Source organism: Hyperoodon ampullatus (genome assembly GCF_949752795.1).
Source record: "Hyperoodon ampullatus genome assembly, chromosome: 1".
NCBI lineage: Eukaryota > Metazoa > Chordata > Mammalia > Artiodactyla > Ziphiidae > Hyperoodon > Hyperoodon ampullatus.
The window spans coordinates 23,457,663-23,475,104 of NC_136914.1; positions in this window are offsets into that span (position 1 = coordinate 23,457,663).

The window sequence follows — 17,442 nt, forward strand, 5'->3', positions numbered from 1 at the left end:
TGGCGGGTGGATTCTCAACCACTGTGCCACCAGGGAAGTCCCAATATTTGATCATTTTTGACTTTGCAAAATGGAACTTTATGTGATCCATCTTAATATATGCATAGAATAGTTAAAAGATCAGACTCTGATTCATAGAATGGGTGAAATTTGTCTTCACTTCAGGATTTAGTTTGGAAGCAGGGAATTTGGTGATTATCGCCTTAAAGTATATGCACCGCCATGTTCATTGCATCATTATTCACAATAGTAAATAATGACATGGAAAAAGCCTATGTGCCCAATAATGGATGAAATGATGAAATGTAATACACACATACACACTGGAATATATTTCAGCCACAAGAAGGAAGAAAATCAGCCTTTTGCAACACAGGGATAAAGCTTGAGGGCATTGTTCTAACTGAAAGAAGTCAGACAGACAAAAACAAATACTGTATGATCTCATCCTTATATGGAATCTGAAAAAGCTGAACTCATAAAAAACTCGTAAATAGTGCTTGCCAGGAGTCTGGGATAGGGGAAATGGGGGAGATGTTGATGGAAGAGTATAAACTTCCAGTTATAAATTGAATAAGTCCTAGGGATCTAGTTTAAGGCATGGTGAATATAGTTAATGGTACTGTATTATTTACTTAAAACTTGCTAAGAGTGTAGGTAATTATGTGTGATGATGGAGGTCTTAACTAAGCCTATTGTAGTAATCATTTCACAGTATATATGTGAATCAAATTGTCATGTTGTACACCTAACACAATATATAAATTATATCTCAATTCACTGGAAAATATGTCAAAAATAATAATTACTGTTTAATCTTAAGTGCAATTGTATTCTTTTCCCCTTGAATTTACTTATGTTAGATAAAATTTGTTCATTTTTAGACAGATAACATTGTCATACCACATATATCAATTAAGATGATTTCCACTGGAAGAAATTGGAAACCTGATTAAACTGGCCTAATGAGTGAGGACATTTTAAGCTTGCAACTAGGAACCCAGAGGAGTGTGTGTCCCAGGATCAGCTGAGTTAGAAGGTTCCATTTTATTGTGATTACCTCATTTGTATTCTTTGTTGGCTTCATGTCTTATACCCTGATGTACAAAAAAAAAAAACCAGTGGAAGCCATCTTTTATATTTGCTTTCTCTTGAGTGTGATTCCTTCTCAAAAACCCCAGACTCTTTATATATCTATTCTTATGGCTGGGACATCTGCTGGTGGCGCAGTGGTTAAGAACACGCCTGCCTTATTTCTGAACTCAAAGGATATCTCCATATGTCAGACAGTAAATGGATCTGAATAGTACAAGGGGCGCAATGTAGCAAATGCTGGTGCCACATCTACATCCTGTCAGTGAGTTCCAGACCATTTCCAACTGACAGCACTTGCATTTCTTTGCCTAAAGAACCCATCTATGCTAAGGGGTTAAGATTATGCTTAGACCCTTCAGACTACTCCAGGAAACACTGGTTTATGCCATTGCATGAGAGGTATAATGATACTGACTATTAAAATGAATGTGCATTTGGGTATTTTCTATTCAGTGCAATGAAAGAAGAAATGCTATGAAAGAAGAAAATGACAGGCTCATTTCAGCTAACTGCCAACTCATGATACACAGTGAAATGTAGAAAGATTCTATGGGAGGATTAAAGAGACTCTCATCTCCTATGGCTGTGGGGAAAATTTTGCTAAAAATCATTCCCAAAACCTGAATGGGAAAACATTGTAATGATTAGGTAAATGCTTACCTAATGTACAAAGCTGGATATGACATCTGGTGAAGTTGGGCCGCTATATTTTAAGATAAAATATATAATTTGAACCAACGGCCATTTTGTGGCACTGTATCCCTGACAGGTAGAATACACTGCTTTGAGAACTACTGCATGGAAATAAGACTTGCTTCTCTCATCGTCATTTCCATGACCCGTTTCGGAATTTGTGTTTCTATGTGCACAACTTTAAGCACCATTGGAATAAAGAAACTAAAGTGTGGGGAGTGGTGGCTTGGGGGAAAAGGGGGAGGGGAAGTATGCTTCTATCAGGGAACACAAGTAAGGGTCCACTAATCCTGACCCTTAGTCAGGATTATGGCTGCTCCTTTGTCATTTTGGATTCCTCTTGACAGTAGATAAGCAGGCAGGAAAAAGGAGTTAATTAAGTCTTTAGTGTCTACATTCATTAATAATGTCTTGAATGCCAGCATGAAAATTCTGGAACAGGGTAGATTATAATTACTTATATACACTATTAACTGTTTAGGGCTCACTTTGCCCTTATTCTTATCCCTGGGATGGTGTGAGAGGAACCAGATATAATCCTGCATGTAACAGGATCTACTGTAGGCAAGTATCGCAGAAAATAACTTTGGCATTTGTAGAAAAGAAAGAGCCAGCTGTCCTTCCTCTCCTTCTAAGAGTCTCTTTGGGAATATAATGGGAAGGATCCTGGGTCCTCACACATTGGAATCTGAATAAATATTTCTTGGGAAAGACAAGACCTGTGTATACAGCTTTACAACTCAAAGGATATCTACATACGTCAGACAGTAAGTGGATCTGCATAGTACAAGGGGTGCAGTGTAGCAAATGCTGGTGCCACAACTACATCCTATCAGTGAGCTCCAGACCATTTCCAACTGACAGCACTTGCGTTTCTTTGCCTAAAATTGTTTGTTTGTCTTTACTGAAGAATTGGAAGTTACTTTGCAAAAGTAACAGATTTGAATATCAGGATATGGACTCCTTGAGAGCATGTCTATGTCATGATTGAAGAAATCTGAATAAAAAACCCAGCTCTCGCTCCTGCTGAGAGAGACATGTTTTTACAACATTTCTCAAAGTTTTTCTGTGGAATTACATTTTTAAAAAGTGTAGTTAATCTTAACTGATAGCATTACCAGAGTGACCTCTAGGTGCCTTATCCCACAGGGATCTGTGGTGGTGGCTAATAGATCATGTTCTTTTTTGACAATACGGCTGCTGCATAGGATGTGGACATATGTAACTTAAAAAATACATATAGGGCTTCCCTGGTGGTGCAGTGGTTGGGAGTCCGCCTGCCGATGCAGGGGACGCGGGTTCGTGCCCCGGTCTGGGAGGATCCCACGTGCCGCGGAGTGGCTGGGCCCGTGAGCCATGGCCGCTGGGCCTGCGCGTCCGGAGCCTGTGCCCTGCGACGGGAGAGGCCACAGCGGTGAGAGGCCCGCGTACCGCAAAAAAAAAAAAAAAAAAAAAAAAAAAAAAAAAAAAAAAAAAAAAAAACATATAGCTGACAAGCAGAAGCCTGATGTTGGATCCCGGGATGGAAATTGTTATAACTCACCTGATTTTCAAACCTAAGTTCAAACCCTGAACATTTGGATTGAAGTGGAGGCTAGATCTCTTTGGCAAAGGACGTTGTAATGTCCCTTATTGTAAACTCTCCCCTAAAGAACTCTGTTGCCATTTAGTAGAGTAACTGTATACTTAGAAAAAGAATATACAGAATTCTTTCATGTGCTATTAGATATTAACCATTAACTGATTCTGATATCGGAAGAACAGAAATACCATCATTATTTCTTGGTTTCCAAGAGGGCATATTGGGAATGATAGACTAAACAAATGCCAGATTGGCTACTATGGAGTCTACTGTAGCTGCTAAGAGTCTTTGTCTAGAAGGACAAAACAAAATCCCCAGAAACTGCCCCTATTTCAGGCCTAAAATGTAAATCAGAAGGAATACCGGATCTTAGGATAATTTGCAGTGAATAATGTCATCCTCAAAGAATGAAGATGCAGTGATTACCAGCATATCCCAGTTTAATTCACCTGTACATTCCTGAGGGGAAAAGCAAATGAGCTGTGGAAAATGACAGAATAGTAAGTGGGGCCCCAATCCTAGCCACTGTGCTGGATGTGGTGCTTTTAATGGAACTGATCAACATAGCCTAAAATTCTTGGATTGTGACTACTGATTTGAGAAATAATTTATTTTAATCAACTTCAGAAATGAGGATCAAAAGTATTCACATTCACCTGGGAGGAAGACTAGTACACATTAACTTCTTGCCCCAAGATCATGTTAATTCTTCTCGGTCTCATTGTAGTCCATAGGGACCTTGCTTTTCTTTCCTAATGCTGGCTTACTGTTTTGGTGAGTCATCCTAACATAATCTTGTTAACAAGGGGAAGGAAGTACTTTGGATTTTGTAGTGTAACACATATGTGCAAAGAATGGGAGATAAATACTCTAAAGATTCAGAGTCCTGTCTCAAAAGTGAATCAATAGTCTGGGGCATTTGGGGACAGCTCTCTAAAGTATAAGAAAATGTATTGCACTTTTTATTCTTACCACTTATAAAGATGACTCAACTATGAGGTTTTCTCTCAGTTTCCGAGGCAGCATATCAATGTACTTGAAAATACTGCTACTGCTGGTGTGATTCAGAATACTGTTAGTTTTTAACAGGGGCCCAGGGCAAGAGAGGACCTTCAGTCAGTTGCAGTCCATGTTGTACTGCTGCTGGGCCACATGTGCTGCTAGTACCTCATCTTGAGCACACATTGTATTTTACTACATTCTGCCCCAGAGCCTAAGCTAATGCTGTAGCAACTCCACCTACATGTAAGCAGAGTCCAAACGTAGAGAGTGGTTAAGGTGCCAGGAGCATTCCTTACCAGTGGGTGTTAAGTGCTGGTTTATAAATGCTCTGGACTTCCATCAAGACACAAAATTTTTATGTATAGTTTGTAAAATATTGGTAAGCTTCACAGGAGTTTGCAGCAAAATACAACATCTATTGTTATAAAACAATCTCAGCCTCAGTTATACATCCTTATCTTTGGCTTTCCCCTTCCCGTCTCACTCTCTCAGTTCCCTCACTTGCATGTCTTGAGGTAACCAACCAAATAAACCACAGGAGAACCAAGAAGAATTGTCTCCAAACATGGACTTACTGATTTTTAAAAATTCTTTATTTGTTTTCTATTTTATTAACTTATAATTTTCATCTTTCTACTTTCTTTAGGTGTAATTGCTTTTATTTTTCTAACTTATAAGCTGGTTAGTGAGCTCATTAAATTCTAGGCTTCCTTCTTCCTAATATATGCACTAAAGGCTATTGATTTCCCTCTAATCACAAATACACAACATATTGATAGTTGAATTTCCATTATTACAGGGCTAAAATATTTTCTAATCTAATTTCCATTATGATTTACAAAAAGAAAACTTAATTACCAAACACTCAGGTATTTCCTAGTTATTTTTAGTTGTTGATTTCTAGCTTAATTTCACCATGGCCGTGTTATACATTTCATATAATTTCATTCCTTGGAAGCTTTTTGAGATATGATTTAGAGGCTAATTTGAGATCTATTTGGGTAAGTTCTTCATAGGCATGTGAAAATAATATTTATCTGTTACTATTAATTACAGTATTCTTTATATGTCAGTTAGATCAGGATTATTCATCTCGAGCAAACTTCTATACTTTTTTTGGTCTGCTTATGCTTATTTTGTCAATCACTGAAAGAAATTTGCTAAATCTTCCATTCTGATTATAAATCTGTTAATTTCTCCTTTTAGTTATGTCAACATTTGTTTTATATATTTTGAAGCCATTTAATTTGGGTGCATACTAACCAGAATTGTTATCATTTCCTGGTATATTAATTTGTTTATTATACTGAAATGTCCCTCTTCTATTCTAGCAATGTTTTTTGCCTTAATACCTATTTTTCCGAAGATTAATATAGAAAAGCCAGATTTTTAAATTGAAATATAGTTAATATACAATGTTATGTTAATTTCATGTATCTTACATAGTGATTTGAAATTTGCATACATTATGAAATGATCACCACAATAAGTTTAGTAACCATGTGTCCCTATACAAAGTTATTACAATATTATTGATGATAATCTTTATGGTGTGTATTATATCTCTGTGACTTATTTATTTTATAGCTGGAGGCTTGTAACTCTTAATCCCCTTTACCTATTTCACTCTGACCTACCCCAGTTTGCTCTGTCAACCCCATTTGTTCTCTGTATCTGTGAGTCCATTTTTGTTATTTTGATCATTTGTTTTTTTTTTGTTTTTTTTTAGATTACACATATAAGTGAGACCATATGGTATTTGTATTTCTTTGTTTGACTTATTTCACTTAGCATAACACCCTCTAGATTCATCCATGTTATCACAAATGGCAAGATTTCATTCTATGTTATGGCTGAGTAATATTCTATTGTGTATATACCATATCTTTATCTGTCCATCTATTGATGGACACTTTGGTTGCTTCCATATCTTGGCTGTTGTAAATAATGATGCAGTGAATATTGGTGTGCATGTATTTTTTCAAATTAGTGTTTTCATTTCTTTGGATATATACCCAGGAGTGGAATTGCTGGATCATATGGTAGTCCTAAGTTTTTTGAGGAATCTCCGTATTGTTTTCCACAGTGGCTGCACCAATTAACACTCTCACCAGTGGTGTATGAGGATTCCCTTTTCTTTACATTGTCAACATTTTTTACTTGTGTTCTTTTTGATGATAGCCATCTGACAGGCGTAAGGTGATATCTCGTTGTGGTTTTGATTTGCATTTACCTGATGATTAGTGATGATGAACATCTTTTCATGTGTCTGTTGGCTGTCTGAATGTCTTCTTTGGAAAAATGTCTATTCAGGTTCTCTGTCCATTTCCTAGTTGAGTTGTTTGTTTTTTGACGTTGCCTTCTACCAGTTCTTTGTGTATTTTGGGTATTGACCAGTTATCTGATACATTTTTGCAAATATCTTCTCCCATTCAGTAGGTTGCGTTTTTGTTTTAGTGATAGTTTCTATTGCTGTAAAGAAGCTTTTTAGTTTGATGTAGTCTCATTTGTTTATTTTTGCTTTTGTTTCCCTTGCCTGTGAAGACAGATCCAAAAAAATATTGCTAAGACTGATGTCAAAGAGAATACTGCCTATGCTTTCTTCTAGGAGTTTTATGGTTTCAGTTTTTTACATATAAACCTTTAATTCATTTTGTGTTTATTTTTATGTATTTTGTGAGAAAGTAGTCCAGTTTGATTCTATGCATGTAGCTGTCCAGTTTTCCCAACACCATTTATTGAAGAGGCTGTCTTTTCCCTACTGTATATTTTTGTCTCCTTTATCGTAGGTTAATTAACCATATTAATGTGGGATTCTTTCTGGGCTCTCTATTCTTTTCCATTGATCCATGCATCTGTTTTTTGTGCCAGTCTGTTTTTTGATTATTGTATCTTTGTAGTATAGTTTGAAATCAGGGAGCATGATACCTCCAGCTTTGCTCTTCTTTCTCAATATTGCTTTGGTTATTGGGGCCTTCTGTGTTTCCATACAAATTTTAGAATTGTTTGTTCTAGAATGCCATTGGTATTTTGATAGAGATTGCACTGAATCTGTAGATTGCCTTGGGTAGTATGGTTATTTTAACAATATTAACTCTTCCAATCCATGAGAACAGTGTATCTTTCCATTTGTTTGTGTTATCTTCAATTTCTTCCATCAATGTCTTAAAGTTTTCAGAATACAAGTCTTTTACTTCTTTGTTTAGATTTATTCCTAGATATTTTATTCTGTCTGATGCAACCGTAAATGGGATTGTTTTCTCAATTTTTCATTCTGATAGTTTGTTATTAGTGTATACAAATGCAACAGATTTCTGTATTTGATTTTGTATCCTGTGACTTTACTGAATGAATTTATTAGTTTTAACACTGGTTTATTGGAGTCATTAGGGCCTCTCTTTATACTATTGTGTCATCTGCATATAATGACAGTTTTAATATTTGCTATTTTATCTGGCTGCATTTTATTCCTTCTTCTTGCCTAATTACTGTGAATGGGACTTCCAATACTAGGTTGAATAAAAGTGGCTAGAGTGGACATCCATGTCTTCTTCAGGACCGTAGAGGAAAAGTTTTCAATTTTTTGCTATTAAGTATGGTGTTAGGTATGGGTGTGTCATGTTTGACCTTTATGACACTGAGGTACATTTCCTCTATACCCACTTTCTTGAGAAATTTTTTATCATAAATGGTTGTTGAATTTTGTCAAATGCTTTTCTCCTCATCCATTGAGATGATCATATAATTTTTATCCTTCATTTTGTTAATATGGTGTATCATGTTGATTGATATATGGATATTAAACCATCCTTACATCCCTAGGGTAAACCCCACTTGATCATGGTGTGTGATCCTTTTAATGTATTGTTGAATTTAGTTTGCTAGGATTTTGTTGAGAATTTTTGCATCTATGTTCATCAGTGATTTGTCCTGTAATTTTCTTATCTTTTTCTTTTCTTTCTTGTTTTTTTTTTTTTTTTCTTGTGTGTGTATGTCTTTGTTTGGTTTTGATATCAGGGTAATGCTAGCCTCAGAGGATGAGTTTGAAAGTGTTCCTTCCTCTGCAGTTTTTTGGAATACTTTGAGAAGAATAAGTGTTAACTGTTTTTAATATGTTTTGTAGAAACATTACCGGTGAAGCTGACTGGCCTTGGACATTTTTCTGTTGGGAGCTTTTTGATTACTGATTTAATTTCATTACTGGTAATTGGTCTGTTCATACTGTGTATTTCTTCCTGATTCAGTCTTAGGAAATGTACATTTCTAGGAATTTATCCATTTCTTCTAGGTTGTCCATTTTATGGTAGTATAATTGTTCTTATTAATCTCTTAAGGTCATTTCTATTTCTGTGGTCCTGCTTGTAACTTCTCTTTCTTTTCTGGTTTTATTTATTTGGGCCCTCTCTCTTTTTTTCTTGATGAGTCTGGATAAAGGTTTATCAATTTTATCTTTTCAAAATACCAGGTCTTAGTTCCATTGATTTTCTTTTTTAGTCTCTATTTTTTTTATTTCTGCTCTGATTTTTCTTGTTTCTTTCCTTCTACTAGCTTTGGTTTTTTTTGTTTTCCCTTTTTTAGTTCCTTTAGGTATAAAATTAGCCTGTTTATATGAGATTTTTCTTGTCTCTTGAGGTAGGCTTGGATTGCTGTATTTCTCTCTTAGAATTCTTTTTGCTGCATGCTGTAGATTTGGATCATCGTGTTTCCATTTACATTGTCTCAAGGCATTTTTTGATTTTCTCTTTGATTTCTCCAGTGACCCCATTGTTTGGTTAGTAGCATGTTGTTTAGACTTCAATTGTTTGTGGTTTTTGAATTTTTTTCCCTGTAGTTTATTTCTAGTCTCATATCATTGTGATCAGAAAAGATTCTTGTTATGATTTCAGCCTTCTTATATTCATTGGGATTTGTTTTGCGGCCAAACATGTGATCAGCCTATCTTAGAGAATATTCCATATGTACTTGAAAAGAATGTGTATTCTTCTTTTGGATGAAATGTTCTGTATATACTTATCAAATACATGTCATCTAACATGTCATTTAAGGCTAGTGTTTCCTTATTTATTTTCTGTCTGAATGATCTGTCCATTGATATAAGTGGGGTTTTAAAGTCCCCTACTATTATTATATTACTGTCAATTTCTCCCTTTATGTTTACTAATATTTGCTTTATGTACTTACATGCTCCTGTGTTGGGTTTTTATATATTTATAATTGTTATATCTTATTGGATTGATCTCTTTATCATTATGTAATGTCCTTCTTTGTCTCTTGTTAACAGTCTTTGTTTTAAAGACTATTGTGTCTTATCTACCTGTGTGGCTCTTCGTGGACCAGGGCAGCTTGGAGTGGAATGATTTATTTTGGATAAATAAAATGATTAAGCATTTCTTTTCTTTTTCCACTAGTTTGTTTTATAAATCATTTTAATATCATTTTATTAGATGCCTTAAATATTACTACATGCATTCTTGATTTATTAGTACTTCCAAATATACTTAGCATTTAGATTTTTCAAGACTCTATAAATTAGAGGACCATGAAACACTAACCCCATTTAAATCTCTCCCATCTGTTGTATGATTATCATACTTCTTAATTTTGCACATATTTTATGATCCCTAGACTTTAATAATTGTTTTACACAGTTGTTTTATTTTCATATTTCTCCTTTTCATTGTTCTTCATTGCTTCTCACATTTCTGTGTTTTCTGTATGTGGCAATTTTCTTTCTCTCTGAGGAATACCCTTTAGTATTATTTTTAGTCCAGATCTACAGGTGTCATATCATCTCATCTTTTTAAAAAAAAAATCTAGTAATGTCTTTATTTCACATTACTTTTGAAGTTAACTAGTATATATTTTTAGGCTGTATTGGAGTAATACAGAGATGTTAACTATAAACTCTGGAAAGAATTTTTTTCTTTAAGTATTTGAAAGTGGTACTGGAGAGTTGCAAAAATTTTGAAAAAACACTGAAGAGCCAATCATTAAAAGGGAAAAGCTGAATGAGATTTATGTTTATATACTAATTTTACATTTATATTTCATTCATATAGCTTGAGACAGACCCTACTTCTTGGGGAGCAAAACAGTTGAAACTGAACTATAAAATTTTTGCCTTTTTGGCTTGAGAAATTAGAAGATAGAATTTGGGCCATCCAGAACAGTAGCAATGTTAGGGAACATACCCCTTAAATAGAGAAGCCCCCCAAAATGTGTGTGAATTACAGGCAGGTTTGTGGATGGCCCCAGAATTCCAAGATTCTAAGGAGCTCAAAGTAAGGGACAGATAGAAGGTTAAGAGAACTGAGCAGAGATGTCAATCTGCCCATATAGGGGAGATAGGGTTTGGATATTGTTCCAGCCAAGTCAACTCTTTGCTACAACTCTTAAAGTTTTGCTCTTAAAAAGAAGATAAATGAGCAACAGTCTCTATGATATGTCATCTGTAATGTCCATTAAAATTAAAATTAAATTACTTGAGATGAGTAGAAACAGGAAAATATGACCCAAAGTTGAAAGAAAAAGTAATCAATACAAACCAACCCTGAGATAATCTAGATTTTAGAATCAGTAGGCAAGGATTTTAAAGCACTTATAAATATGTTCTTGGACTTAACAGAAAATATTGCTGTAATTATTATATATATGTGCAATTTAGGCAGAGACATGAAAACTACAGACATAAAGCAAAACGTAGAGTTCAAAAGTACAAAACTTGAAAAAAATTTCAATTGATGGAATTAAAATTGCATTGTACACTGTGTAGGAAATAGTGAAGTTGATAATATATCAATAGAAATTGTTCAACCTGAATATCACAGAGAAGAAAGAATTTTAAAAAAGAAAGAAAACATAATATCAGTGACAACTGGGACAATATCAAGGGCTAATTGAAATTTCAGAAGTTGAGAAAAGATAAATTTTTAGAAAATGGAGTAAATAATGACAAAATTTTCCTAAATGTAACAAATGTGAACTCAAGGATTCAGGAAGCTCAAAAATTCTGAAGTAGGGTGAATACAAAGAAAATGATATCTAGGTACATCATAGTCAAACTATTAAAAATGAAAGATAAGAAGAAAATCTTGAAAACAGCATAGAAAAGTGATACGTTATATATTAGGTGAAAATTACAGCTAACTTCCCATCATAAAAAATGGGGTCCAGGTGAAAGTGGTAAAGCATTGTTAGAGAACTGAAAGAAGAAAACTGTCAATGCAGAAATCAATATACAGTAAAAATATTTTTCAAAAGTTAACGTAAAATAAAAGCATCCTTCGCCGAATCAAAAGCTAAGAAAAATTTTTGAGTAGAACTGTGCTTCCAAACATGCTAAAGGGAAAATCATCAGACTGGAATGAATAGTAACATAGTGGGGTTGGTAAATGAAGTTATACTGTTGCCAGTTTCTATATTTTATTTGATAGAGTATAATGCTAATCTTAAATCAACTGTGATATATTAAAATATAAATGGTAATCACCAGAGCAAACATTTAAAATAATACAAAAAGCTATAACTGAAGAGACAATAATACAGAAAATAAAATATATTACCTAACTAATTTTATTAACACAAAAGTGGGTAGGACAGAAGTACTAGAGGAAAAAGTAAATGGAAGTTATAGAAAAAAAAAGCAAGATGATAACATTAAACACAATCATTTAAATAACTATATTGAAAAATAAATGAACTGACACTCTAATAGAATGCATATTTGTCAGACTGGTCAAAATGCAAGATCAAAATATATTCTGTTTGCAAGAGGTGAGCTTTAAATAAAAAGGTATAAATAGATTTTAAATAATTGTATGGAAATAAAATTTTAAGTAAACACTAATCATAAAAAAGAGAATTTCCAAAAAGAACAGAAACAGGAGAATGAACACAGTCCTAGCCCATGACAGTAAATGCATAGCCATGTGCACCCTTTGTGAATATGACCTGCTTCTGTTCCTCCTTTTTTTAAAAAATAAATTTATTTATTTTTATTTATTTATTTTGGCTGCGTTGGGTCTTTGTTGCTGCACGCGGCTTTTTTCTAGTTGCGGCGAGTGGGGGCTACTCCTCATTGTGGTGCATGGGCTTCTCACCGCAGTGGCTTCTCTTCTTGTGGAGCACGGGCTCTAGGCTCGCGGACTTCAGTGGTTGCAGCACGTGGGCTCAGTAGTTGTGGCTCCCAGGCTCTAGAGCGCAGGCTCAGTAGTTGTGGTGCACGGGCTTAGTTGCTCCGCGGCATGTGGGATCTTCCCGGACCAGGGCTCGAACCCGTGTCCCCTGCATTGCAAGGCAGATTCTTAACCACCGCGCCACCAGGGAAGCCCTGTTCCTCCTTTCTTAAGTCAATTTGGGTGGGGGTGGGCGGTGGCATTTGCCAAATCAATTGTTGCCTGTGCTCTGAGGTCAGGGGTTTACCGCTGGCTGGGTTCCATGTTTGGGTGGGCCTGCTGGCTGGGCTCTGCAGTCAGGAGGGGTGGTTGGCTGGCCTCCCTGATCAGGATGGGCCACTGGCTGCACTCCTTGATCAGGTGGAAGCACTAGCTGGGCTGTGCAGTCACCTATGGTCAGGCAAGGTCACAGGCTACGTTCTCTTACAGGGTGGTGACACTTGAACTCCACTATTGGTCAGGGCTGTGAGCTGGGCTCTGCAGTTGCTGGTGAGGTGGGGGTCTCAGGTTGTGCTCCCCAACCAGATGGTGCCACTGTCTGAACTCTGTGTCCAGGCAGGGCCACAGGCAGGGCTTTATGGTAAAATAAGTCCTCAGGCAGTGCTCTGTGATCAGACAGGGATGCAGACTGTGCCCCAGAGTTAAATGGGGCTGCAGGACGGGCTTCATGGCCAGGTAGACATCTGGCTGTGCTCTGCTGTTTGGCAAGATCACTGGCTAGGCTCTTTGGTTGGGAGGTGCCTCCAAGGGTATCCTGCAGTTGGATGTGCTAGAGACTGGGCTTTGAGGTCAGGAGGGGTCATTGTCTGCGCTTCCTAGTCAAGTGGGTCTGTGGGTTACGCTCCATGATTGAGCGGGTCACTGGCTGGGCCCCCTCTCTCGGCCAGGCTGTGGGTTGTATTCAGCAGTCTAGCAAAGCTATAGGCTGGACTCTGCTGTAAGCTGGGCTTTGTGGCTGGGCAGTTACCATAGTCTGGGTTATTTGGTTGTGCAGGGTCACTGTTTAGACTCTCTGGTTATCTGGGGCCACAGGCTATACTTAGCAGTTGTGTAGTACTTCTGGCCGGGCTCCCTGCCTGAGGGCGGCTGTACAATAGACTCCATGGCTGCTTGGATTCTCAGGTCAGGTTTCCTTGTTGGGTGGAACTGGAGGCTATACTCAGCAGTTGGGCAGTGCTTCAGATTTGCTTTCCTGCCTAGGTGGGAAGTAAAATGGTCTCCAGATCCAGTGAGGCTTGCGCTGGGCTCCTGAATCAGCCAGAACTGTCAACTGAGGGCAGACTCTGGCTCTGCTCTGCAGATGGGCAGAGCTACTTGCTGGGATCTCTGCTAAAGCACCAGTGCAGGGAGGAATGCAGTCTGAGATCTGAGCACTGTTTGCTATAAACCCCACTCTCTTCTCCATCTCTTTCTGTTCTCCAGAGGTCAAGCCCTGCAGGGTCCCCTAGTGATCCCTGTGAGAGAAGATCTGAGTGGGCCTCTAGGGAAGCATACTGCAATGCTGGGGGAGAAGAAACTCAACCTTGGGCTTACTTTTTCCCACTTTAGAAACTGTAGGCCCAGAGGGGCCGTCTTACTGTGGTGCTATGGCATCCTGGGATAGGAGAATGCAGAGTGTAGCCACTTCTCTTACCCTTCTAATGTTGTCCTCCACCTCTATGGTCCAGGGGAGTGCTTCAGCCTTATCCCTGGGTACTGGGATATTTTCAACAGTGTCTTGTCTATAGATAGTTGCTAGTTGGTCTTCTTATGAGGGGAATTGAAGTCAGGAACAATCTATGTCGCATCCTGATAATGTGACCCAGAAACATTATTTTCAGAAAATAATGTTTCAAAAAGCTGTATTTTCAAATATAGGTTGAAATATATAGTTTTCAAACTATAGTTTCAAAAAACTATATTGCCATGAAATAAATGAAATTGCCATTTCATGTGGAAATGAAAATTGTAGTCACTATCCATTGGAGGCAAAGAGCTTAATTTGTTATAGCATCCTGAGCAGCAAGTTTAGATTATTATCCTATATTGAATATTAGATAACTCTGTGTCAAGTAATGTGTTGGTTAGTTAGAATATTCATTCTGACCCTTCTACTGTTTCTTCTCAGAGAGAGATCTTCATTTTTTAATTTAATATATAAAACTGTACTGACTATGATTGAAATTTAGGAATTTACGAATGTGACCGACCCCATTCAGTCCGTCATATAAGGACATTGAGATAATCATGCAAAATTAAGTTAGTATGTATGTCTTTGAAACTTGTTTCTATTTATTCTTTATGTACTTTAAGTTAGTCATGAGATTAGCTACCTCTCTGAATTGGCTTTCTTTTTAAGATGCATGCCACACATGTCAATATGTCTAAATGGTCCTTTTTCCAATTTTCCTGATTTTTGATTCATGTGTAAAATTGTGAATCAGATTGAATCGCCGAGATGAATCCTCACACCCCCCCAAACTTCCTGTGTGTTTGCACCCTGTCTGTTTGAACATTTATATTTAGAATTCTCAAGCATGCCCAGGGAGTAAGAAATATACAACAGAAACATCTGTTCCTCTTGGCAAAACTATTTCGTGCTTTTTTACTTTTGGAGGGTCAAGAAAAATACCTAGGGTTTGTTTTCATATCTGATTGTTTTCATATCTTTGTAATCTTAGCCTTATTGCAATGATTTAAATACACACACCCACACACACAACACGGAAAAGTGTACATAATGGTGAGATCAATAGAAACAATTGTTTTCCTTTTTTCAATATGTGATTTTTTTTCCTTAGCAGTTTTACCAGCTTATTAAGAGAAAAGAAACCACCCTTTACCTACCCAGTTCACGTTTCTGCTGTCTCATCCCCATTCACACTCAGGCCACCTTTAGATTTTACAAGCATGAAATAAATATTTTAAAAATAAAAGCAAATATTCTTTGATGTCAGCTTATGTGGTTGCTCCCCAGTTACCTAAGGTCAAAACTGTAAAACTTAGTTGTATATTTTGGCAGGGCTGGAAGCTGAATTCACTTTTTAGAAATATAATAAAGGTTGCAGCTGAATGTGGTATGGATTCTGTTAGTTCTTGCTGGGCAAGGCCTCAAGCGGACATTTCCCATTCTGAGTGGCCTTTGACCGGGTGCCTTAGGGAAAGCGAAATGATAATTTTAACATGCCTCCTTCCTAATTCCCTCTTCAAAATTTAAAATCCATCTAAGCCTGTGGGACCAATTAAGTTTTTTGAAGGCTAAGGATAGCCCCAAGACAGGATAAAGCCTTTGACAGTATTATTTATTTTATAGTGAATATCTGTAACATATTGTCTTTTGCTTGATTGAAATAAAGTTGTTGCCGACTGTGCTGGGAAGTCATAAAGGTCTTGCTAATGAGAAGTGGCTTTAAAAGACAGGGGGCATAAATATTAAGTTAATTATGGTTTGAACAAGAACCTTGAATTGCTAGATCTAAAACTGCTGGGTATAAGAACTATTAATCCACTATTTATCTAAGATGTATGGTGTTAAGCAACTATAAGAGGGTGTACCAGAACCAGATTTAACCATCAGAGTGAAATGAATCTGTCATGAAAAACATCTGCTCAAAGAGGAGCACTTTTAGAATATGCCTTACTTAATAAAATTGAGATCACCTATGTAAAGTAGCTAATTTAATACTTGCAACCTTGTAAGCACTCTGTAAAAAGTAATGATTTTTATTGGTTTAATGGCTACAGTTCTCAGGCCATAAGGATTATGATTTTTTTCTATGATTAAATTTAATTTTAATTTTGAGCCTCCATTCTACCAGGTACCAAATAATAAATTTAGCAAGGTAGTCTTTACATCAGTTTATCGGATTGTTTCTTCTGGGGACTTTATTAAGGGCAAGTCCTATGCTTGGGAGGCAAGGTATGTCTAACAGGAGTCATGGTCATGTATTTATGATGGTTTCTACCGTTATTTCCTCACTCACTTCTGCTCATTGGTGGTAGGTCCACACAGATCATTGCTTCATCTTGCCATAGTAGCTTTCCGGGTCTACCAGATTGAGACACTACATTAGTCTACTTATGGAAGCAGAGGAAAACATTTTGTGGCTCCCTGATACATACAGGTTCAAACGGGGATTCTATTAAGGTGTCTCAGAGCTGACTGACAAGAGAGCCCGTGCAGATATTTCTGATGCTCTCACACCAGGCTGGGATCAGAACTCTGATTCTTGATTTTTCCTAGTCCTAAACTGAAAAAGGTGGTTCAGGCTGCTATCTGCTCCTGAGTTCCCCAAACTAAAATCTATCAGTAGCTTCCATACTCAACCCAGGATTTGTCCAGGGGAGACAAGATTCCTTTTAGGGAATCACCAGCATTTAAATTCTTGTTTCATTTCTTTCTGTTTAACTTTTCTGGACCAACTTAATCCAGTCTTGGGTGATGGTGGAAGTGAGGTAGCAGAAGATAATAAAAGACAAGTATTTCTGAATGTTTGTTTAGTTTTCCAAATCACTATGGCATAATTTTTAATTTCTACATCTTTTAGGATTTAGGATTTTGAAACTAAAACGTTTTGGCTTTTGAAATGAAAGGATTTTTCTTTACTTTTTGTTATGACTAAATTAATAAATACAGGCCCAGGATGAATTGGGAAAGTTAACACCTCAAAATATTACCATTGCTACATTTGTATCATACTTGATAATGGCTACCATTTATTGGTTGTCAGTCACCTGATAGTCTATGAACCAGTATTTTAGAAAACAATATTCCCAAATTCAAACAAAATTAAAGGTAGACATTTGTGTCTAATTTTGCTGATAAAACTATGTCAAAGATATTACAGAACAAATAAAAATCAAATCGACATCTTTCTAAATTCCAGTGGTGCCTTCTGCCTTTATGTTTTAGATGCT